This window comes from Lontra canadensis, unplaced genomic scaffold, assembly GCF_010015895.1.
Source record: "Lontra canadensis isolate GAN:19392208 unplaced genomic scaffold, GSC_riverotter_1.0 scaffold152, whole genome shotgun sequence".
NCBI lineage: Eukaryota > Metazoa > Chordata > Mammalia > Carnivora > Mustelidae > Lontra > Lontra canadensis.
Window position 1 is genome coordinate 361,243 of NW_022631146.1, and position 24,658 is coordinate 385,900.

Here is a 24,658-nt window from a genome sequence, read left to right on the forward strand (position 1 = left end):
TCCAAATGGTGGGCCCTTCTCTACTTGTAGACCTGCAGCATTTGTTTTCTCAGATCTCTGATTCATTTATTGTGTGTTCTGAATGATCTGATAAATATTTACTTGTATTTGAGGGAGGAGACAAACTTAAGTCCTCCTTCCACTGCTTTCAGTTGGAAGCTAGACATGAAGACAGTGAACCTGCTGACAGGCTGGATTTTGTTCTCCCCCATCTATGAGAGCTGAATATCGTTTTGGCAAAAGGTAATGACTTGGGACACAGCATCATCCTTTCCTGGTTTAGGTTTATTTTGGGAAGATATAGCAAACATAATAGCTACCATTTTCTACATTTATATTTAAGCTTTAGTGGAGGGGTGGAAAATAGCATTTACTTGAATGTTGTATTATGAATTTACCTCTGAAGTGTGACAGTTCATGGGGTTTAATGGTCCATGTCTTCATTAATAGTGGCGATAGCATTTCAGGGAATGGTGACGCTGAGTGACACATTTAGCTTTATACTGGTTGAGTCTTTCAGCCTCACCATGAACTTCACTATAAGTACATCCCAAAGATGAATTTTTCATCCTGAAAGAAAGTTAACCTGTTTTCCATTCGATGATGTCAGAAGGGTCACTGAAAAAGCCATTCCTTGGACATTGGCCAACTGAACTACCTGGTGACTGGCCACCGAAATGAGACCAATTTGTGAGTGCCTGGCTGATTCACCAAGGCATGGTGAATGACCTCACAAGAAGGCATTGTGATGCCCCAGGGTGAGGCCAGCAAGACGGGCTAGGCTGTGCCGCTGATGGGGAGGCCACCTGAGCCGCCTCATCAAAGTCTCCCCAGAAGGCTGTGGAATGGACCTATGCTCACCCAGCAGTAAGACCCCGAGAAATTGGACGAAGCGCTTTTCCTTCCAGAAGTCTTTCCAGGGGAGCAGATTCTCCTTCAGGCAGAGCAGGGAGACTGCAGAAAAACGGGGGGGAAGCCACCAGCGAGGCCAGAGCCTCTGAGGACCAGACCTCCAAGGGCATCGCTCCAGCCTCCACAGAGATGGGCACTGCCCCTGGGAGCAGGTGGCAGCCGGTCGAGGAGGGTGCAGTGTGGACCTGACCTCCAAGGGCACTGCTCCATCTGCTTCAGAGATGAGCCTGGCCTGGGGGATCTGGCGTTGCTGCAGGGCATGGAGTGGGCTGCGCAGAAAGAGGGGCTGCGGGGGCGACCCACAGGAGGCCCAGCCCCAAAAGGCGGGAGGAATCAGGTCAGCCTGGTCAGCCTGCACAGCCCCCACACAGGGGGCCCAGCCAAGTGTTGTCCAGAAGCCCCCTGGTGGAGGCAGCAAGGAAAAGGGCCCAATTGTTGAGCTAATCCAAGAAACTTTCTCCAAGTTTGTTGCAGGGGTGCCAGATACTGGATTTGGAGAACTTGTCTGCAATCAGGGATTGATTTCAAGGATATCTTTTTTTTTTTTTTTTTTTTTTTAAGCGACAAATTTGGTTCCCCCTCCTTCCCCACAGATCCCATCCTAAATCACTCTGTTACCCTATTCCAACAGGTCCAGGAGACCTTAAACAGCTTCCTCTGCCATGGTTCTCTTTTGTTTTTAAATTCTGAATCATTATTAATTTTTTTGCATACTTTGCATCTTTGTTCTAAAATATAAAATTTCTTTGTCAATCTATGGACATGCCTATATATGAAGGAGAAGGGTGGGCCCAAAGTGATAGGATTATTTCTTAACAGAAAATTTACCTAGTTGTACTACTTTCTGTATTTAGCTATAGTATTTTAAAAAAATATATCTTTGGGGCTCCTGGGTGGCTAAGTTGGTTAAACATCTGCCTTAGGCTCAGCTCATGATCCCAGGGTCCTGATAGTGAGCCCTGCATCTGGCTCCCTGGTTGGTGCGGTGCCTGCTTATCCCTCTCCTGCTCCCTTTGCTTGTGCTTTCTGTGAAACAAATACAATCTTTTTCTTTTAAGTTAATTTAAAATATAAGTAAAATTAAGAAAATGAAATATAATTTTCTTTGCCTGTCACTAATTTTCCAGTGCAGTAATAGTGACAGCAATAGTAATAGAGCAAAGTTGGATACTTTGTTAAAACCAATGAGTGTATTGAAACTTTTTGAGAATAAAGTCCCTGAGAAATGCAAGGATGACATGTGTATGGATAAAAAATGTATGATGGTTACTATGCTGATTTTAGTGGCAATGGTGAAGATGGTAAAAAAAAAAATCATGGCTACTGTGCATGGGTCACTCATGCCACTCAGATTTGACACATCTAGTATAAACTATCCCATGTAGTCTTGTCATTTTTTTTGCTTTTTCTTCAGATTTATTTAGGTATAATTGACAAAAATTTCATATATATAAGGTACACAGTTTCATTTAAGAATTACACTTTCCAATAATCACTACAAAGTGCATATCCACCAATTCACTTAGCTTGTGTATGTGGTATGTGTGTGTGTGTGTGTAAGAATACTACCAACCGGTGAGATCTCCAGGAACAGGAAATTTCCAATGTACCATGTTGTTAACTATATATAAATTGCTGTAAATATAATTTATTCAACATGTATACTGGAAGCTTAGCATTTGACCCACATCTTCCCAATTGTCCCTGCCTTTAATCACTGACAATTGCCATTCCACTCTTCTTAAGATTGGCTATTAGATTTCATTTATAATTGTAATTATAAAGTGTTTGTCTTTCTATGTCTGGCTTATTTCACTTTTTCCAATGTCCTCCAGGTCCATCCATGAATATTTTATTTCATTTTTCCATTCATTTATCAATGAATAGGTCAAATTAATTTCCACATTTTATCTATTGTGAGTCACACTGCAATAATGATTACAAGAGTAAAGTACAGCTTCAAATTTGATTTCATATCATTTTATTTCCTTTGCATAGATATCCAGAAGTGGGATTGTTGGAACTTATGATAGTTTTACTTTCAACTGTTTGAAAAACTTTTATACTATTTTCCATTATGGCTGTACTAATTTATATTCCCATCAATAGTGCTCAAGTGTTGTTTTTTCTCCACGTTCTCTCCAACAGACATCATTTTGTTCAATTATTGATAACAACCATTCCAAGAAGTGTGAGATCATATCTCATGATTCTGATCTGCTCTCCTGATGAGTTAAAGGCTCAAAGAGTTGAATTCATTAATCCAAGTTTACATTTCTAGTAAGTGACAGCTAGCATTAGATCTAATATTGGCTTCAAAAATCTGCAGCATGTTTTACAATAAAGCAAAATAAACTTCTCTTCAGTCTGAATCTAAAGACAAGGTATATACTGATAAATCAGATATCTCTCCATATATCTCTCTACCTAATTACCTATTTATCAGTACTGATTCTCTGATGTGATATTTCATGAAGATATATATATATTCAGAAACACACAGATATAGGCACACATGAATACTATACATTTTAGATCTCTGTGTACAATAAAATCCTTAGGATCAAAAGCTTTATAACCATTTAAAAAATTAAAAAAAATACACATTGGTTAACTATTTTAAATGAGCCTTAATTCCTAAGTCATGAAAGCATTCTGAACTCTGTACTGTTTGTCCTCTTTAATAGAAACTGTTGTGGAAACATTAGAAGGCATGATAATTTTCATGTATGACTCTTTGAAGATACTGTAGGGAACTGTGCTTGGCTGGACGGACTCCAGAGGATTGTGCTCTCAACAACCTGATACATTCCAGGGAAGTCATTTCATAATACTGTAAAATCTAGGTAACGGATAGCAATGCAAAATAATTATGATCTATGGGCATGCAGATACAAGTATGAACAATTTTTTTAAAGAACCAAGGTATGCTTTGTGCAACCAGTAGGTTCATGGTAGTCCTGTGGAAAAAGTTCTGCTAGGTCTTTTAGAGAACTCTTCCCCCATAGGTGTGGAAAGAAGTTTATTTTGGTAAAGTTCACACAAAAGTATGACAGAGTGGGGCACTGGGTGGCTCAGTGGATTAAAGCCTCTGCCTTTGGCTCGGGTCATGAACCCAGTGTCCTGGGATCGAGCCCCACATCGGGTTCTCTGCTCAGCGGGGAGCCTGCTTCCTTCCTCTCTCTCTGCCTTTCTGCCTACTTGTGATCTCTGTCTGTCAAATAAATAAATAAAATCTTAAAAAAAAAGTATGACAGAGTTCTTGAAAAGAGAAGAAGCAACCCAAATTTATATGAAATTTGGTGATTTTTGTTTTTTACATTCAGATGCTTATTAAAGTTTAGTCTGAGATTTCTTATAAAATTTTAGGAAAAATGATAGAAATTTCTTTGTTAAATGCGCATTCTTGTTGCAACTATGCAATAATCATACAGAATTGATTGTGACCAGACTTATTTAGTGATCTGAATGATCTTTTTTTGAGATTCGTTTGCTTCAGAAGAAAATTCTACATTGTCTGGTATCTAGAGAACACATTTCTTGATTTGCCAATGGATCATATATAGTTCTAACTAAATTACTTCTCATTACATGGAATCCACATTTAATCTTTATGATAATGATCCTATATTTGAAAAATCACTTTATTCTGTAAATATGTGAATCAATAAAGTGAGAGGTTTTTCAAGTCTTATTTGCAATTGAATAGGAACATTGGAAACCTAGGAAAAAGAATATCTGTAATATTGATAATGCTTATTAAATGATATTAAGCTAAACTCAAAATGGCAATACACAAATTATGTGTAAGTTACATTATTTAGAGGACTTTTCTCATTATGATGTAGGAATAAACTAAATATATACATTTACAAAACAATTTACAGGGGAGAAAATAAAGAGGAGGTTGATCTTTGTAAGCAAAACCACATAGGGCAACTTTGGTATTGGGGAAGGACATGGGTCAGAGTTCATTGAGAGGATCTGGAAGTGATGTGTGTATTCTCTACACTATTGATTAAAGTTGTATTTTTGCAGGGAACAAGAGAAAATAAGATTAAGACTGAAATAGGAAGCAAGAAATATCTTGAAATGACAATAGAGAAGAACTAAACCAATTTATTGAGGCATAAATAGCTTGTATAAATTCTTGACTCTGTTTCACCTCTGGTACATTTTTAATTAATAGGTTTAGTACTTTTCTTTTAATTTTTATTTAGTTTTGAGCAGTTTAAAATGACCATTTTTATTTCATAATTATTGCCTAAAATATTTTGTGTTAAGATAGGATTCTTTTTAAATACAAATTTAATATATAAATATCTGCATCTATTTACCATCTGTGTTAAGACAGGAAATCCAATGAACTCCCTTAAATTTCTGAAACTTGATTTATCATCAGCTACTCTCTGTAGTCGTATTGATGGTTGTCTCAACCTCAAGAGACTTTGGTCAGGAATAAATAAAATAAATTGCTGGCACCAATCTCACATATGGTAGGTTCCACCCTGGGGAGATGGTCAATAGAAATGTATAGTCCTTTCCTCTCTGCCATGTATGGGCCTTCTTCAGGTTCAAGCCTTCGTTCTCCAACTGGCTAAGACACCATCTCTTTCCCTTTTATTCCACTCCCTATTGACAGTAATGTTGATGCCAGACCCAAAAGTTCGAGTGAAGCTTAAATGATTGAAGCAGATGCAAATCTTTTGCAAAGTAAATAGACTGGCTTTCATAATGCCATTGGGTAAAATTAAAATAACAGAGAAATAATCTAATTATTTTTACATGACAATATAATTCTTCACATTAGAGTTTGGAACCAGATACTCAATATCTAAAGTGGCTTCCGTGTCAGATGCAGTACCTCTTTAACTATAAACACAACCAGCTTTCCCAGTTTTTCCTCTGCAACTTGACAGTGACCACCCAATAATTGAAAATCAACTGCTTCACATAGACCCAGAACCCTGATGTAGGTATTTCCCAGTAGATTAAGAGATGCACATCTGCAATAATTTGAGTACATGTAAATTACTAAGTGAAATAACTTTTTTTATGACTTTAGTATATTGTATATTATTCCAAGAATGCATGGACATTGCATCAACAGACCATAGGATAAAATGATGGTCCCACAACCTATGTCTCTTGACACCGAGGCAGATACTTCAAACCCATTTACAATTTTTACCAGTATTTCCTCATTTTTAAAAAGATTTTATTTATTTATTTGATAGACAGAGATCACAAGTAGGCAGAGAGGCAGGCAGAGAGAGAGGGAGGAAATAGGCTCCCTGCTGAGCAGAGAACCCGATGCAGGGCTTGATCTCAGGACCCTGAGATCATGACCTGAGCCAAAGGCAGAGGCTTTAACCCACTGAACCACCCAGGTGCCCCCTTCCTCAGTTTTTTAAAATAATAAACTCATCTCTAATCTTGATTCCTAAATCTGAAATACAAATTTCATTTATTTATAACTCAACCAATGCAAAGCTAAACATGTCTAGGAATCACAATGTACAGATTTGAGGCCTCTCAGGAGCACAGAGGGGCACAGACAGAGGTGCTAATATGAAGGTGGTGTGTAGAGTATTGGAGAGAGGCCCAGGACAGGAGGAATGAGCAGGGGCTTGCTATGGGCAGGTGCAGGGAACAGGACATAGAAATCAAGGAAGAGCAGTTAGTTACTGAACTGCCATCTCTCTCCACACTGCAGCCTGTGCTGTTGCCAAGCTTTTATAACTGCCCCAGGACATCACAATTCCTTCTTCATGTGATGTCATCACCATGCAAAGTAATCAGTATGCCCTGGCCAATCATCAGGGATTTCTCAGATTAGCCTCATTCTGGTGACCAATCACCAGACAGGTCAGCTGACCAGTTATTGTTGGCTTTGTGACACCCCTGACTGATATTATCACCTGGAAACCATGTTTTAAAGGAAAACAAGTAAACTGTCCTTCAAGATGAAAAGTTATATTTTAGCTGTATTTATACTGAAGGCCATGGTGAGGCTGAAAGACTCAACCAATGCAAAGCTAAATGTGTCCCTTAGAGGCACCATTAATTAAAACACTTACCTGGATATTAATGAAAACATCAGGCATTATACCCCATGAATGTCACAGTTGTGGGTAACTCAGACCACATGGCAATAGAGCAAATGCTACTCTCAACTCATCCATCAAGGGTTAAATATAAGTGTAGAAAATAACAGGCATTATGTTTGGTTCATAATAATAATAAAGGGGAGAGATCATGACCAATGTAAAAGAAACAGAGAATTCTTAGAACATATTATCAGCAACTATACAGCAACGAATTAGGCCATCTGGAAGAAATAGATACATTCATGGAAACTTGTAATCTACCAAGTCCAAAACAGGAAAAAATAGATAATCTGAGCAGACCATAACCAGCACAGAAATTGAAGCAGTAATCACAAAGCTCCCAAAAAAAACTAGATTCCAGAGCGAGATAGCTTCCCAGGGGAATTCTACTGAACATTGAAAGAATAAATCATACCTCTTCTAATGAAGCTGTTTAAAAAAGAAGAAGAAGAAGAAGAAGAAGAAGAAGAAGAAGAAGAAGAAGAAGAAGAAGAAAGAAAAAAGAAAAGAAAAGAAAAGAAAAGAAAAGAAAAGAAAAGAAAGAAAGAAAGAAAGAAAGAAATGGATGGTGTCCAAACTCATTTTATGAGGCAACCATTAGCTTGATGCAAAAAGCAGACGAAGACCCCTTACAGACCAATAACCTTGATGAACAGGAATTCCAAAATACTCAGCAAGATACTAGCCAATAAGATCCCATGGAATGTTAAAAGAGCTATTCACGATGAAGGGAGATCAATTCCTGGGATGCAAGGAAGGCTCAACATTGACACGTGCATTGATGTGATAGATCATATTAACAAAAGAATGACAAGAACCATATCATCCTCTCAACAGATGCAGAAAAATCATTTGGCAAAATACGACATCCTTTCCAGATGAAAACTCCTCAAAATATAGGGTTAGAAGGCACATGTTTCATAAAAGCCATCTCTGAAAAACACACAGAAAATGTCATTCTCAATGGGAAAAATCTGAGGGCTTTTCCCTTTAGGTCAGGAACATGATAGGGATGCCCATTCTCACCACTTTTGTTCAACAGAGTATTAGAAGTCCTAGCCTCAGCATTTGTACAACAAAAAGAAAATGGATTCAAATTGGCAAAGAAGTCAAACTCTCTCTTTGCATATGAAAATACACTTTATGAGGAAACCCCAAAAGACTCCACCTCTAAATTACTTGAACTCTTAACAGCAATTCAGCAATATGAAGGACTCAAAATGAATGCACAGAAATCAGTTGCTTTTCTATATACTAACAATCTGAAGGGAGAAAGAGAAAGTAAGGTTTCAATGCCATTTACTATAGCATTCAAACCCACAGGATACCTATTAATAAACCTAATCAAAGAGGTCAAGGATCTGTACTATAGAAACTACAGAACACTCATGAAGGAAACTGAGGAAGACACAAAGAGATGGAAAAACTTCTATGCTCATAGATTAGAAGAAAAAACATTGTGAAAATGTCTAAACTTCCCAGATCAATCCACACATTCAATGCAATCCCTATCAAAATAACCTTGATATTCTTCCCAGAGCTAAAACAAGCAATCCTAAAATTTGCATGTAGCCAGAAAAGACCCTAATTGCCAGGGGATTGTTAAAAAAGAAAACCAAAGCTTGCGGCATCACAATTCCTGTTTGCAAGCAAGTTTACAAAGCTGTGATCATCAAGACAGCATGGTAATGACACAAAAACAGACCTAGCACTCAATGGAATAGAAAAACCCAGAAAAACCCCTTGACTCTATAGCCAACTGATCTTTAATAAAGCAGGAAAGAATATCCAATGGAAAAAAAGGCAATGTCTTTGATAAATGATGGTGGGAAAATTGGACAGTCACATTCAGAAGGATGACACTGGTCCATTCTCTTATACCACATGTAACAAAAAATCCAAAATGGATGAAATTCCTCAATGGGAGAGAGGAATCCTTCAAAATCCTAGAGGAGAACCCCAGGCAACAACGCCTTCAACCTCAGCCACAGTAACTTCCTGCAACACAGGTCTCTAAAGGCAAGGGAAACAAAAGCAAAAATAAACTATTGTTTCTCAAGATAAAAAGCTTCTGCACAGTCAAGGGAACAATCAACATAACTTCTGATTGGGAGAAGATATTTGCAAATGATATATTCAATAAGGAATTAATAGCCAAAATAAAGAAAGAAGTTATACATGAGAGACATAATATTCAAAATCTGGATAAATATATTTGTTTACCCTCTGAATAAAATGTAACTCAACTATTAAAACAGCTACACAAATTAACAGAACTTGTTTCTAAATTTTGTCCTAAACATATGATGAGCAATTGTTATTTTAATGTTACTCATATCTCAGAGAATGAGACATGAGAATTGTACTCACTTCTCACATTGAGTGAGTTTATGAGTGAATACACTCATAAAACACCAAGTATTCTCCTTAATCTCCAAAGATGTCCCCAGATCATGATTCCTGTTTAGTCTTTATGGAGTTATCTAAAATGGCAAGAGCAGGGATGAGAGAAGAGTATACACAGTGGTTTGAAAAACAGTCTATTCAGAAAAATGACTTCTTTGATAGGATGATGGGAGAACCGATATCAGCTTGAGAAACCAGTATGTGTGTAACTATGCATGATAACAAAGGGTACATGTCTAATGGGTATTTTTATTGTTACTTATCATTTAAATGCTTAAGATAATTTTCATTAGAATTAATAAAGAAACTATTTAATAAAAATCAGAATTAATAATTGATAGATTTTTTTAAAGAATTTATTATTTATTTGACAGAGAGAGATCACAAATAGGCAGAGAGGCAGGCATAGAGAGAGAGCGAGAAGCAGGTGCTCCACTGAGCAGAGAACCCAATTCAGGGCTCTATCTCAGGACCCTGAGATTATGAACCAAGCTGAAGGCAGAGGCCTAACCCACTGAGCCACCCAGGCACCCCAACAATTGATAGATTTAAGCATTTAATTAACAATAGCCATTCAAAGGAAAATCTTATTTTACTAAAGTCTATTAAAATATACATATTTATAGATTTTGTATATTTCATATTTTCATATGGATATATAATTAAATGTTAAAAAGTAAATAAATTTTTACATACTTGTGTGTTTAAAAAAAATGAAGCTCTCTTTAAGCCTTAAACAAAACATTATAGAATTCTTGAAAGAATTGTTGTTGTACCTTGTATTCTACTGTAAAATGGTAGTAAATATAGTGGAATTGATATTTTAATCAATGGCTGACATCTACAATCATCAATGCACTTCTTTTCTCTATTTATGGTAAATTAAACTAAGATCTACACTTAATACTATATTCATGTAAATACGGTCACTAAATAATTATAATTCTCTGACAAAATACATAGCACATCTATGAATGGTAATGGACCTGCAAACGTGAGAATTTGTCCAAACCAAGGTATTTTTAGTAAAATAATTGAATTTGAAACAGACATATTATCACTGACGGGTACAGCTAAGATGAGATAAGTGAAAAGTTCCTATGGTTTAATTTAACTCCTAAGATTATCATCTTTTAGAAAATGTGGGTATTGGTTTTTTGTGTTCCCCCTGCCCCTTTGCTTCTTAATCAAGACTGTAGTGTTGTCAATCTGCCTCACAAAATAAATCCTAAGAATGTTTCTTTAAAAAAAAAAAAAGACTAAGCCTCCCCCTGTTATTTCCAGTGTCCCATTATTCCCCGTGCCATCGTGCACCCTTCCCATGGGTCCCATCACCCACAGATAAAGGCCCCACCCCTCCTGCCCCGGCCTAGCCAGGCTCCAGGGTACAAGCTGCAGGCCAATGGCAGTGCTGGGGCCCATACCCAGAGGAGACCCTGGCTGCTGCTGGGAGCAGGGCGACGTCCTAGCCATGGCCCAGAAGGAAGAGCCTTCACAGTCACCCCTGGAGGCAGGCCACCCCGCCAAGAAGGAGGCGCCCTGGGAGGGGGGAGGCCGCCAAGTTGGGCTAGGCTTCTGCCTCTGACAGGGAGGCCGCCTTGGTCGTCTGCTGGATGTCTCCCCCAAAGGCCAGGGACCAGCCCTGCACTAACCCAGCAGCGAGAGACCCCTAGAAACAAGAAGAAGCACTTTTCCTTTTGGAAGTCTTTATGGTGGAGGGGCTTCTCCTTCAGGAAGAGCAGCGAGGCCACAGTGTGGCCTCATAATAAAGAGAGTGGAAGAGGCCTGGGGGAGAGGGCAGGAAAACCTCCACTGAAGTCCAGGACGACCAGGCCTCCAGGGGCAGGGGCACAGCTTCAGCTGCCACAGAGATGGGGCTGGCCTCTGGGTGGAGCAGGTGGCAGGCCAGGTAGGAGGGGCCTGCGGGGGAGGAGGGGGCAGCTGGGGCAACCCACAGGAGCCCAACATCAGGAAGGGAGCAGACTGTTCAGCTTGGTCAGCCTGCCCACCCCCTGCACTGGATACCCAAGGGAGTACAGTCCGGAAACCCCCCAGTGCAGTCAGCAGAGGAAAAGGACCTGATTGTTGAGATAATCCAGAAAGTTTTCTCCCTCTTTGTTTGTTGCAGGGGTGCCAGATACTGGTTTTGGAGAACTTGTATACAACCAGGGATTGATTTTAAAGTTTTGTTTTGTGTTGTTTTGTTTTGGTTTGGTTTGATTTTTTTTTACTTTTTATAAGTGAATAATTTGTTTGCCCTCCTTCCCTACAGATTCCCTCATAAAGCTCTCTGTTACCAACATTCCAACAGGTCAAGGAAAGTTTAAACACCTTTCTCTGCCTTGGTTCTCCTTTGTTTTTGTTTTTGTTTGCATCAGTTTAAAGTTTATTGCATACTTTGCATCTTTATTCAAAAATGTAAACTTTATCTATGTGCAGGCCCATATATGAAGGAAATGGGTGGGCCCAAAAGGATAGGCTTATTTTTTTAACACAAATTTTGTCCAATTTTACTGCTTTCTGTATTTAACTATGGTATTTTAAAAAATTGTCTTTGGGGCTCCTGGGTGGCTAAGTCAGTTAAACTTCTTCCTTAGGCTCTCTGCTCATGATCTCAGGCCCCCGATAGTGAGCCCTGCATCTGGCCCCCTGGTTGGTGGGGTGCCTGCTTATCCCTCTCCTGCTCTCTTTGCTTGTGCTTTCTGTCAAATAAATAAATACAATCTTTTTTTTTAAAAAGTTAACTTAAAAAATAAGCAATAATAAAAACATAAAATAAAAATGTATTAGCCTATTACTAACTTTCCAGTGCAGTAATAGTTACATCTGTGATACCAAAGTAGGATGTTTCGTGAAAATCAATGAGTGTTTTGAAACCTTGTTGGGACAATGTCCCTGAAAAATCCAAAGAAGATATGTGTATGGATAAAAATGTATGATGGTAACTATGTTGATTTTAGTGGCAATAGTGAATATAGTAAAAAATGTCACAATTAGTGGGAATGGGTCACTCATGCCACTCAGATTTGATATATCCAGTATAAATTATACAATTCAGTCTTGTCATTTTTTCCTTCAGATTTATTTAGGAATGATTGACAAAAATGTTATATATATATATATATAGTGCACAGCTTTATTTAAAATACTTACACTTTCGGGGCTCTTAGGTGGCTCCGTGGGTTAAAGCCTCTGCCTTCGGCTTGGGTCATGATCCCAGGGTCTTGGGATCGAGCCCCGCATCGGGCTCTCTGCTCAGCGGGGAGCCTGCTTCCTCCTCTCTCTCTCCCTGCCTCTCTACCTACTTGTAGATCTCTGTCTGTCAAATAAATAAATAAAATATTAAAAATATAAAAATAAAAAAATAAAATACTTACACTTTCCAATAATCACTACAAAGTGCATATCCACCAATTCACTTAGCTTCTGTGTGTGTGTGTGTGTGTGTGTGTGTGTATGAACACTACCAACTGGTGAGATCTACAGTAACAGAAAATTTCCAATATACAATGTTGTTAACTATATATAGATTGCTCTAAATAGAATTTATTCAACATGTACACTGAAAACTTAGCATTTCACCCACATCTTTCCATTTCTCCCTGCCTTCAGTCACTGACAATTGCCTTTCTACTCTTTACTTTTAAAGATGGACTATTAGATTTCATACGCAATTATAATTATTGTAATCATTTTTCCATTTATTTGTCAATGAACTTGTAAAATTAATTTCCATATTTTATCCATTATGAGTCACACTGAAATAATGATTACAAGAGTAAAGTATAGCTTCAAATTTGATTTCATATCATTTTATTTCCTTTGGGTATATATCCAGAGGTGGGATTGTTGGAATATATGGGAGTTTTACTTTTAACTTTTTGAAGAACTTCTATACTATTTTCCATAAAGGTTGTAGTAATATATAGTCCAATCAATAGTGCTCAAGTGTTGTGTTTTCACCACATTCTCTCCAAAACTCATTATTTTTTTCAATTATTAATTATAGGCATTCTAGGAATTGTGAGATCATATCTCATGATTTTGATCTGCTATACTTATGAGGTAAAGGTCAGAGAGTTGGATTCACTAATCCATGTTTACATTTCTAGTAAGTGACAACTAGCGGTAGATTTAGCATTGTCTCCAAAAATCTGCAGCTTGTTTTGCAATAAAGCAAAATAAACTTCTTTTCAATCTGAATCCAAAGTCAAAGTATATACTGGTAAATCAGATATATCTCCATATATCTGTCTACCTACGTAGCTATTTATCAGTGCTGATTCGCTATTGTGAGACTTCATGAAGGTATTTATAGAAACACACAGATATATGCACATACAAATATTGTGCATTTTAGATCTCTGGGTACAATAAAAATCTTAGGATTACAAGCTCTCTATCTATATAAACAAATGAAAATACACATTGCTTAAATATTTAAGAAGCACATTAATTCCTAAGTCACTAAAGCATTCTGAATTCTGTACTGTTTGTCCATTTTAATAGAAACTATTGTGGAAATATTAGAAGGCATGAAAAAGTCCATGTATGACATTGCAGAGATACTGTAGGGACCTGTGCTTGGCTAGATTCCAGAGGATTCTCCTCTCAGTAATCTGATTCATTCTAGGAAAGTCATTGCATGATACTGTAAAATCTAGATAACTAATAGCAATGAAAAATAATTATCTATGGACATACAGATACAAGTATGAACACATTTTCCAAAGAACCAAGGTGGACTTTGTGCAGCCAGTAGTTTTAAGGAAGTCCTGGGGAAATACATCTGATCAGTCTTTTAAAGATCTCTTCCCTTATAGGTCAGTAAAGAACTTTAATTTGGTAAAGTTCACACAAAAGTATGACAGGGTTCTTGAAAAGAGAAGAAGCAATCCAAATTTATATGAAAACTGGTGTTTTTTTTTAACATTCAGATGATTATAAAAGTTTAGTCTGAGAATTCTTACAATGTTTTAGACAAAAAAGTAGAAATTTCTTTGTTAAATGCACATTCTTTTTCCAACTATGCAATAATTGACAAAAATGATTGTGACCAGACTTATTTAGTGATCCCAATGAGCTTACTTTGAGATTTGTTTGCTTCAGTAGAAAATTCTTCATTGTCTGATATCTAGAGGATACATTTCCAGATTTGACACTGGATCGCTATATAGTTTTAACTAAATTACGTCTCATCACCTGGAATCCACATTTAATCTTTATCATAATGATCTTATATTTGAAAAATCGCTTTATTCTGTAAATCTGTGCATCGATAAAGTGAGAGGTTTTTCAAATTTTATTTGCAATTGAATACAAACATGGAAAACAGGGAAAATAATATACGTAATATAGATAATGCTTATTAAATATTCTGAAACTAAAATAAAAATGGTAATATGCAAATTATTTATAAATGCCATTATTTAGAGGAACTTCCTCATTATGATTAAGAATAAACTGAGTATGTACATTTACAAAGCTATTTACAGAGGAGGTAATAAAGAGAAGGTTGATCTTTCTAAGCAAAATCACCTAGGGCAACTTTGGTATGGGGGCAGGACATGGGTCAGAGTCCATCAGAGGATCTGGAAGTGATGTGTGTATTTTCTACACTGTTGATTAAAGTTTTATAGTTGCCAAGAACAAGAGAAAATATGATTAAGACTGAAAATGAGACTAAACAAAAATATCTTGAAATGACAATATAGAAGCCCTAAACCAATTTACTTAGGCTTCAATAATGTATTTAAATGTATTCTTCATGCTGTTTCACCAAAAGTGCATTTTTAATTAATAGCTTTTAAATTTTTCTTTTAATTTCTTTTAAGTATTGAGTAGTTAAAAATAACCATTTGTTATTTCCTAATTGTTGCCTAAAATATTTAGTGTTAAGATAGGATTCTTTTTAAATAGAAATTTCACATATAAATATCTGCATCTATTTACCATCTATGTTAATACAAGAAATCCAAAGAATACCCTTAAATTACTGAAACTTGATTTATCAACAGCAGCTATCTGCATTCATATTGATGGTAGTCTCAACCTCAAGAGACTTTGGTCAGGATTAAATAAAATTAACTCCTGGCACCAATCTTGACATGGTCAATGGAAGTGTATAGTCCTATCTTCTCTGCTATGTATGAACCTTCTTCAGGTTCAAGCCTTAGTTCTCCAACTCACTAAGAAACCATCTCTTTCCCCTTTTCTCCATTGTCTATTGTCAGTAATGCTGATGCCAGACCCAAAAGTTTGAGTGCAGTTTAAAAGATTGAAACAGGTGCAAATCTTTTTCAAAGTAAATAGAATGGTTTTCTTTACATCATTGAGTAAAATTAAAGTAATGGGGAAATAATCTTAAGTATTTTAACATAAAAATATAATTCTACACATCAGAATTTATAAGCAGATATTCAATATCTAAAGTGGCTTCCGTGTCAGATGCAATATCTACTTAACTTATGAACACAACCAGCTCTCCCAGTATTTCCACTGCAAGTTGACAGTGACCCCCAGTAACTGAAAAATCAGTTGCTTCACATAGACCCAGAACCATGATGTAGGTATTTCAAGGTAATTTAGGATTTGCACATCTGCAATCATTTGAGTACGTGGAAATTACCAACTGAAATAACTTTTATATCACTTTCGTATATTATTCCAAGAATATATGGAATGGCATCAACAAACCACAGGATAAAATCATGATCCCATAACCTATGCCTCTTGACACCCAGGGAAAATACTTCAAATTCATTTACAATTTTTCCCAACACTTTCTCAAATTTTTAAACAATATGCTCCTCTCTAACACTTGATTTCTAAATCCAAAACACTAGGCCATGATTTGTAACTCAGGCCACTGTAGATGATGAGGCATCCCATTCCTACATCATCAACGTTTTTGCCTCCCCTTCCCATTCTGTCAACATGGTTACATACCATGTTACATTTGAGGATATGCATCTAGAGCTTTATTCCATCTCCTAGAATTTATTGTTCACATTTAAAATATATAACAGTATTTGAAATGTGATGTTATTTTATATGCATGGGTGCATAGATTTCTTCTCATATTATCATAATTTCTCTCAAGGTGAATTTAGAATACTCATCTACCTCATTTTGAGGATTATCAAGAAATTGCTTTCAAAAAATTTTGAGTATATTCTTTTTTTTTTTAAAGATGTTTATTTATTTATTTGACAGACAGAGATCACAAGTAGGCAGAGAGGCAGGAAGAGAGAGAGAAGGAAGCAGGCTCTCCACTGAGCAGAGAGCCCAATGCGGGGCTCCATCCCAGGACCCTGAGACCGTGACCTGAGCTGAAGGCAGAGGCTTAACCCACTGAACCACACAGGTGCCTCAATATTGAGTATTTTCAAGAAAATACCATTTAATGATTATTTATTTTAACTTTCTCTGTTCTTTACACCATCATTCAATATTGTATCTCCAATATTGGTTTAGAAAAAAGTTCTTTCTGTAATATTAACTTAAAAATAAATAAATATTGTGTCAAAAAAAAAGAATGTCATACACATTTACAGAAATGCTCATAAGTATATGTTGGGTCATCTTATATTATTCTTCTCACTCTATTATCTGTCCTAAGTGTCAAATTTTGTGTTTTACTGTGGTTTCTGGTCGATTTTCATCAATTCATCTTTTCAAACTTTCATTAAAGTTTTTACATTAATTATTATCATTTATTTTACAAAAGGTTTTTATCATTTTTGACACTTCATTTTAAATAACACATGACATTTTTAGTATAGATTTAACAAATTCTCATTTGTCTCTGAAGACATCACATTTTTGTAAAAGTTTCTTGCATTTATATTTTTTTTAAAATTTGATTATATTTTTTCAGTGTTTCAAGATGAAACACGCATGCAATATGTGCCCCCCTTAATATCCACCACCAGGCATTTATGTAGGTCACTTTTAATTCATTGTAACTATATGGGCGTATGTCTATCATTCATACAAAAAATTCCTCAATATTCTGATGGCTTTGGTTCTAGAAAAGTATGAGAGAGTGAAGCACTACAATCCTTTGTAGGCATAGCATGCTGGGCTTTACTCACTGATGGTATTCCTTCTGGAAAAAGATTCTCTCCACTCCTTCCTACTTAGAATATTCTCAAAATGCCATTTCTCCTACTCTTTTTAAGTGTCTGTTCCTTAAAATGTCTTCAGCCAATGTGTTCTTAACCTTTCTATCTCTGATTCCACCCTCTACTCTGTTTCCCACTTCATTTAAAGTTATGTAGATTTACTTCCTTATTATTATGTTAGTTGAGTTTTATGACAGAGGTTGATACATATAGGATCTAAACTCACACTTATAAAAAATTGAAAGAGTTTTAAATACACAAAATTAAAAGGTCAAACAGAATAAGAAGAGGTGCCATAAAGCAATGCTAACTTTTATATAATTATTGAGAAGCAGAAGAATAATACAGATATTTTCAGAGAGCATAAGCAGAGCCAAGGAGCTAAAATAAAATTTTAGAGAAAAATGTCAGGAAATAAGTTTCTTTAAAGTATTTGAATATAGAGTGAGGAGGACCAAATTGTCTTCCTATAACATAGTTGTCAATAACTCTTCATTGTAGATTTCTGGGGGAAAAAGAAGTAGATAATAAGTCTTGGCATCAAAACAAATGAACAAACCCAAAGGATATATATCTACAGTGTGACCTGATAGACTACTATAATTTCAGAAATCTTAGGACTTAATTATAGAAAAAAATTATTGCCTGTGTGTCATAAAATATATCTAAGTATGGGTCTATAATTTATGCATTTACACTGCCTTAGAATGCATATAAAACAAGTACTAAGCCTGATGTTGCTAATAACTAAACTTATACAGAAAAATAAAATATGGGTATCTTAATAAAGTCACAGAAATATACTATCCTTACAAACTTTCACATTTCTATGAAATATTTTGGAGATTGACATTCATATGACATCATGATTTTTAACTATGAGGAAATTTTTTTTTTCAAAATATGTGTTAATTTTTTTAAGAGCTGCAATGTGCCCTGAATAAGTCACAGTGGAACTAAAATAATGAATTAATAAGAGATTGTTTTTTCTGTACTTATTATGTGTCTCCTTTTAGGGGAAACTAAATTAATGGCCCATGGAAAATATTAACCAAACATCAACTGATTTATTCCTATTGGGGTTATTCTCACTATGAAGAATTGTCCTGTTTTTCTTCATTCTCAGTTTTCTCCTTTTCCTAATGGCTTCTTTTGGTAACCTGTCCATGATCATCCTGGACACCCATATCCACACACCCATGTATTTTCTACTTAGTCAACTCTTAGAACTATATCTCCAGGATTGTCCCCAAGATGGTTTCTGATTATCTCTCTGGAAACAAGTGTGCAACTCAGAGTTTCTTTTTCATTAGTTTATCTGATCCAGATGGATTTTTATTGACCTCTGTGGCCTATGATCTTTATGCAGAAAATTTGCTTTCCTCTTCACTATGCTGTTTGTATGAGCAAAAGAGTTTGTGTGGTGACCATAAAAGGATCTTTGATCATGTGCTCAATCAACTCCTGTGCCCACACTGCATATGACTTTTGTATCCTTTAGTATAGATCCAAAGCCATCAACCATTTCTTTTGTGATGTTCCAGCCATGTTGACTCTGGCCTGCATGGACACCTGGGTCTATGAGTACACAGTGTTTGTCAGCATCACTCTCTTCCTTATATTTCCTTTCATTGGCATTGCATGTTCCTATGGCCTCATCGTCCATGCTATTTTCCACATGCCACATGCAGTCAACAGAAGGGAAGAAGAAAGCCTACAGCACTTATCTTACTGTGGTGACTTTCTACTATGCACCCTTTGTTTACAATTACTTATGCCCAAGATCCTTCCAAACTCCACAGAGGACAAGGTCCTTGCTGTCTCCTGCATCATCCTGACCCCAGTGGTCAACCCCATCATTTAGAGCATGAGAAACAAGATGATGGGGACCATAAAAAGAGATATTCAGGGGATCTGCTCTGTAGAAATGTAACAAAGTTCTCACTAGTCCTGCTTCTTAGAAGTCCATTAATTTCACCTTGTACACTCTTTAAAAACAATGCCATTCCATCCCATTTTAGGATTTCAGACAAAGGTTCCATTAATTCAGAAAAACAAATAATAGGGATTTGACAAAATAATTATATAGTACCAGTCACTCTATTTTTGTGGTAATTTATCTTTTTTTTTCTTACAAATAATTTATTAAATGTAAGTTGATGTCTAAAAGCCACAGAGATTCTCAATAGTTTGCATACATAAGCAATACTGTATATTAGACCATAGTACCCAAAATGTGGAAGGAGTCCAGTTGTCCATCAACAGATAAATGACTAAAGAAGAAAGGGTGTTTATACCATTATATAAATCTATACAGATGTATAAATATGTGTGTATATATATATATAGATATATCAATTATATCTATGTATGTGTATAGATATTTATATAGATAATCTATAGATATATAATGTACATTATATATAGACATGTATAGATATATAGATATGTAATACATATTAGACATCAGATATAGGTATGTAATATAATATTACTAAGCCATAAATACAATGAAATCTTGCCATTTGCAGTGACATGAATGAATCTAGAGAGTATTATGACAAGCAAAATAAATCAGAGAAAGACAAATACCATTAACTTTTGACTCATATGTGAATTCAGAAAAGAAAGGAGCAAAGGGGAAAAAAGAGAGAAAAGCAAACCAATAAACAGACCCATAACTCTAAAGAAGGAGCAGATGATCACCTAGGGGAGGGTGGTGGGAAGGTATTAAATAGGGGATAGGGATTAACAAGTACACTTGTGATGAGTACCAGGTGTTGTATGAATGTGTTGAATCACCATATTATATACCTACAACTAGAATTATGCTGTATATAACTTAACTGGAATTAAAATAAAATCTTAAAAACATGTTAAGTGGTGAAAAATGACAAAACTTTGGCTACAATGGACAATATGTATAGCAAGAATAGAATGTTTTCAAAATAACCCCCTTCAATAACACAGACGTGTGTAATGCAGTTCACTTTGCATTTAATTGCTGCAAATGGTTCTCAGTGTTTACGCTTGGAAACAGGAGATTTAAACAAAGCTATAGATCAATGACTAATCATACTATTGATCAATTAATAAAGAAATATAGCTTACTTATTCTTTGAAAAATGAACATATATAGCCATAATAATCACACACACACACACATATATATATATGTGTGTGTGTGTGTGTGTGTGTGTGTGTGTGTGTATACACACATTTATTTATTTATTTGTTTGGTCAGTAAAACATTTTTGTTAAGAATCTCAGTCTTCCTTCCTTTCATTACAAAGTTATTTGCATGCTTTTGGTGCCTACTGAACAACTCGACCACCTCTACCTCCTCAATCTCCATGAAAGTGATTGTTACATAAAGTTTTCTGCCATCTTTTTAAAAAAGAGTTGGCAGATTTTTGGAGTTTACATTTTTTTGGTATTGAGTATCTGTTTATAGGCTGACGAAGGTGACTTTCATCCTACACTTTCCTTCTGAATTTGTTTCTTTTTGGGAAAGGAAACTCTCTAGTGTTTTAAAAGAAGGACCTATAAAAGCAAAAGGGTTCTTCTTTGTAAGTCTACATTCCTTTTTCTCATTTTGTATGTACTTTAAGTGACCAGAGATTTGGAGGCTGACAGCATTTATCAGCATTTAAAAGACATAAAGAAAAAATGTATTTTTAAAAAGGGATCTAAAAAGGGATGAAGCAAACAAAATGCAAGACAACGGACAAACATTGAGTGACTCAGTCATTTCATGAAATGTTGATGGTTTCTATACTCTAATGAAAACATTACATTTGTTAGATTGCATCAATACCCACAAACACACATAATGATGTGCGGCTTCTATGAAATACAGAATCAGCTCACCAAGGCAGAAACAAAATTCGGTAGTATTGAACACCTAAAATTGAACTACTATTCAACCAGCATAGAAGGGGACGTCCTAGAGAGTATTAGAAGTGATGGAGGAAACAAGAAAGGTATAACAACTGGATAAAATGAGTGAAATTTGTATAGAAAGATATTCTAAGAGAATGTACAAAGTATTAGAATCAGGAAGTGAATTCCTCAAAGCCATCGGATATATAAGTTAAAATTTCAGAAAAATTCATCGGAATTCTAGGACATATGAACAAAGGTTGAACATCCTATTGATTTGAGCACCAAAACGAGGACTTTATCTATCCAAAGACTTTATACCGTCTCTACGCAGCAAGTCTCCACCCAGAACCCCATCAAAGATGACTCAGGGGAATTTAGGATAACATGCTACTCAATAATGAATACGTCAGCAAAGAAATGAAAAATAAAGAAATGACATGGAAACAAATGCAAATGAAAATACAGCAGTCCAAAATCTCTGGGATGCAGCAAAAGTGATTCTAAGATGGAGGTTCATAATACTGCCATCCTACCAGAAGAAAGAAGGGAAATCTCAAATAAACAACCTAATGTTACAACTAAAGGAGCTAGACAACAACAACAACAACCAAAATCCAAACCCAGCAAAAGGAAATAAATTATTATATTAGATTAGTATAGATTAGACTAGAAATAAATGACACAGGAAAAAAAAGAAAGAAAAGAAAAGAAAAGAAAAGAAAAGAAAAGAAAAGAAAAGAAAAGAAAAGAAAAATAATACGTCAGATCAATGAAAGCGGGAGCTGGTTCCTTGGAAAGTTTAACAAAAATTATAAACCACTAGCCAGACTCGTTAAAATAAAAACGTTGGGGGGAGAGAAAGTGACAGAGGCAGAGAGAAGACTCAAATAAAATTGCTAGGAAAAATAGTAGTCAACACCACAGAAATACAAACCATTTTAAGAGATTATGAAAACCTACAAGCTAAAAATCCAGACAACCTAGAAGAAATGGATAAATTCCTAGGCACATATAACCTACCAAAACTGAAGCAGGAAGAAGAAAACTTGAATAGACCAATATCCAGAAAAGAAATTAAATCAGTATTCAATAACCCCAAACAAACAAAATACAGGACCAGATGGATTCATAGGTCAATTCTACCAAACATTTAAAGAAGACTTAATACCTATTTGTCTCAAACTGTTCCAAAAAATAGCAAAGGAAGAAAATTTTCCAGACTCATTCTAGGAAGCCAACATTACCCTGATACCAATGCTAGATAAAGATACCACTAAAAAGGAGAACTATATGCCTATATCCCTGATGAGCATAAATGGGGAAATCCTCAACAAAATACTAGGAACCAAATCCAACCATACATTAAAAAAAAAGTAATCCACCACAATCAAATGAGATTTATTCCCAAGTGACAAGAGTGGTTCAACATTCACAAATCATTTGATGTGATACATCACATTAGTAAGAAAATGGGTAAGAATAATATTATCATTTCAATTGATGCTAAAAAAGCATTTGATAAAGCACAACGTCCCTTCATGATAAAAATCCTCAAGAAAGTAGGCTAAGAGGGAACATACCTCAACATGATAAAGGCTATTTATGAAAAATCCTCCATGGGGAAAAGCTGAGAGCTTTTCCGATAAGGTAAGGAGTAAGACAAGGACTTATCACTTTTCTTCAACATAGCCCTGGAAGTCCTAGCCACAGCAATCACACAACAAAAATCAATAAAAGACATCTAAAAGAAGAAGTCAGACTTTCACTATTTGCAGATGACATGATACTCTACATAGAAAACCTGAAACACTCCACTAAAAGCTACTAGATCCAGAAAATGAATTCAGTAAAATTGCAGGATACAATCCATGTACAGAAATCTGTTCCATTTGTATACACACCAATATTGAAGCAGCAGAAAGAAATTTAGAAAATATTTACAGTGGCACCAAAAACAATAAGATACCTTACCAAGGATGTGAAAATCTGTACCCTGAAAACTGTAAAACACTAATGAAAGAAACTAAAGACAACACAAAGAAATGTAAAATATTCCATGATCACGGATTGAAAGAAGAAATGTTGGTAACATGTCCATACTACCCAAAGCAATCTACACATTTAATGCAATCCCTATCAAAATGCCAGCAACACTTTTCAAAGAACTCGAACAGAAAATATTAAAATTTGTATGGGACCAAAAAGATCCCAAGTAGCCAAAGCAATCTTAAAAATGAAGAACAGTTTTGGACGCAACAAAATCTCAGGTTTCAAGTTGTACGACAAAACTGTAGTAATCAAAAACAGTATGGTACTTGCACTGAAATAGACACATAGATCATTGGAACATAATAGAAAGCCAAGAAATAGAACCACAATTATGCCATCAATTAATCTTCAACATGGGAGGATAGAATATATAATGGGAAAAACATAGTCTCTTCAACAAATGGTGTTGATAAAATTGGACAGCAACACGCAGATGAATGAAACTGGACCACTTTCTTGTACCATACCCAAAAATAAATTCAAAATGGATGAAGGACCAAAATGTTAGATATGAAACCATAAAAATACTAGAAGAGAGTACAGACAATATTTCCCTGACATCAGCTATAGCAATATATTTCTAGATATGTCTCTTGAGGTAAGGGAAACAAAAGCAAAAATAAACTATGGGGATTACAACAAAATGAAAAGCTTTTGCACAAAAAAGGCAATTAAAAATAAAAAAGACAGCAGTGTGGAGTCTGCTTCAGATTCTCCCGCCTGCTCTCTCTTTGTCTCTGTCTGTCTCAATAAATAAATATTTTAAAAATGTTAATTCACTATATTGTACACCTGAACCTAATATAATAATATATGTTAGCTATACTGAAATTAACAATTAAAAAAACCTTCATGTTTTAGGAAAAAAATAAGTAAGAACTAAATAAAAGTAAAGATACACCATGTTTATGGTTTAAAAAAATCAGGACTATGAAAAGATGAATTCTAACCTCCTTAATTGAGCTATAGGTCCAATGCAATCTTTTTTTTCAATATTAAAAAAATTTTTTTTTTTGATAGACAGAGATCACAAGTAGGCAAAGAGTCAGGCAGAGAGAAGCGGGGGAAGCAGGCTCCCTGCTGAGGAGAGAGCCTGATGCAGGGCTCTATCTTAGGACCCTGGGATTATGACCTGGGCCAAAGGCAGAGGATTAACCCACTGAGCCACCC

General features: G+C 35.7%; 1 pseudogene; it reads left to right on the forward strand.

The window, feature by feature from the left end:
- The first annotated feature begins 18,591 nt into the window (after positions 1 to 18,591).
- On the forward strand, positions 18,592 to 19,487 carry LOC116859253 (annotated as a pseudogene).
- The last annotated feature ends 5,171 nt before the right edge of the window (positions 19,488 to 24,658 follow it).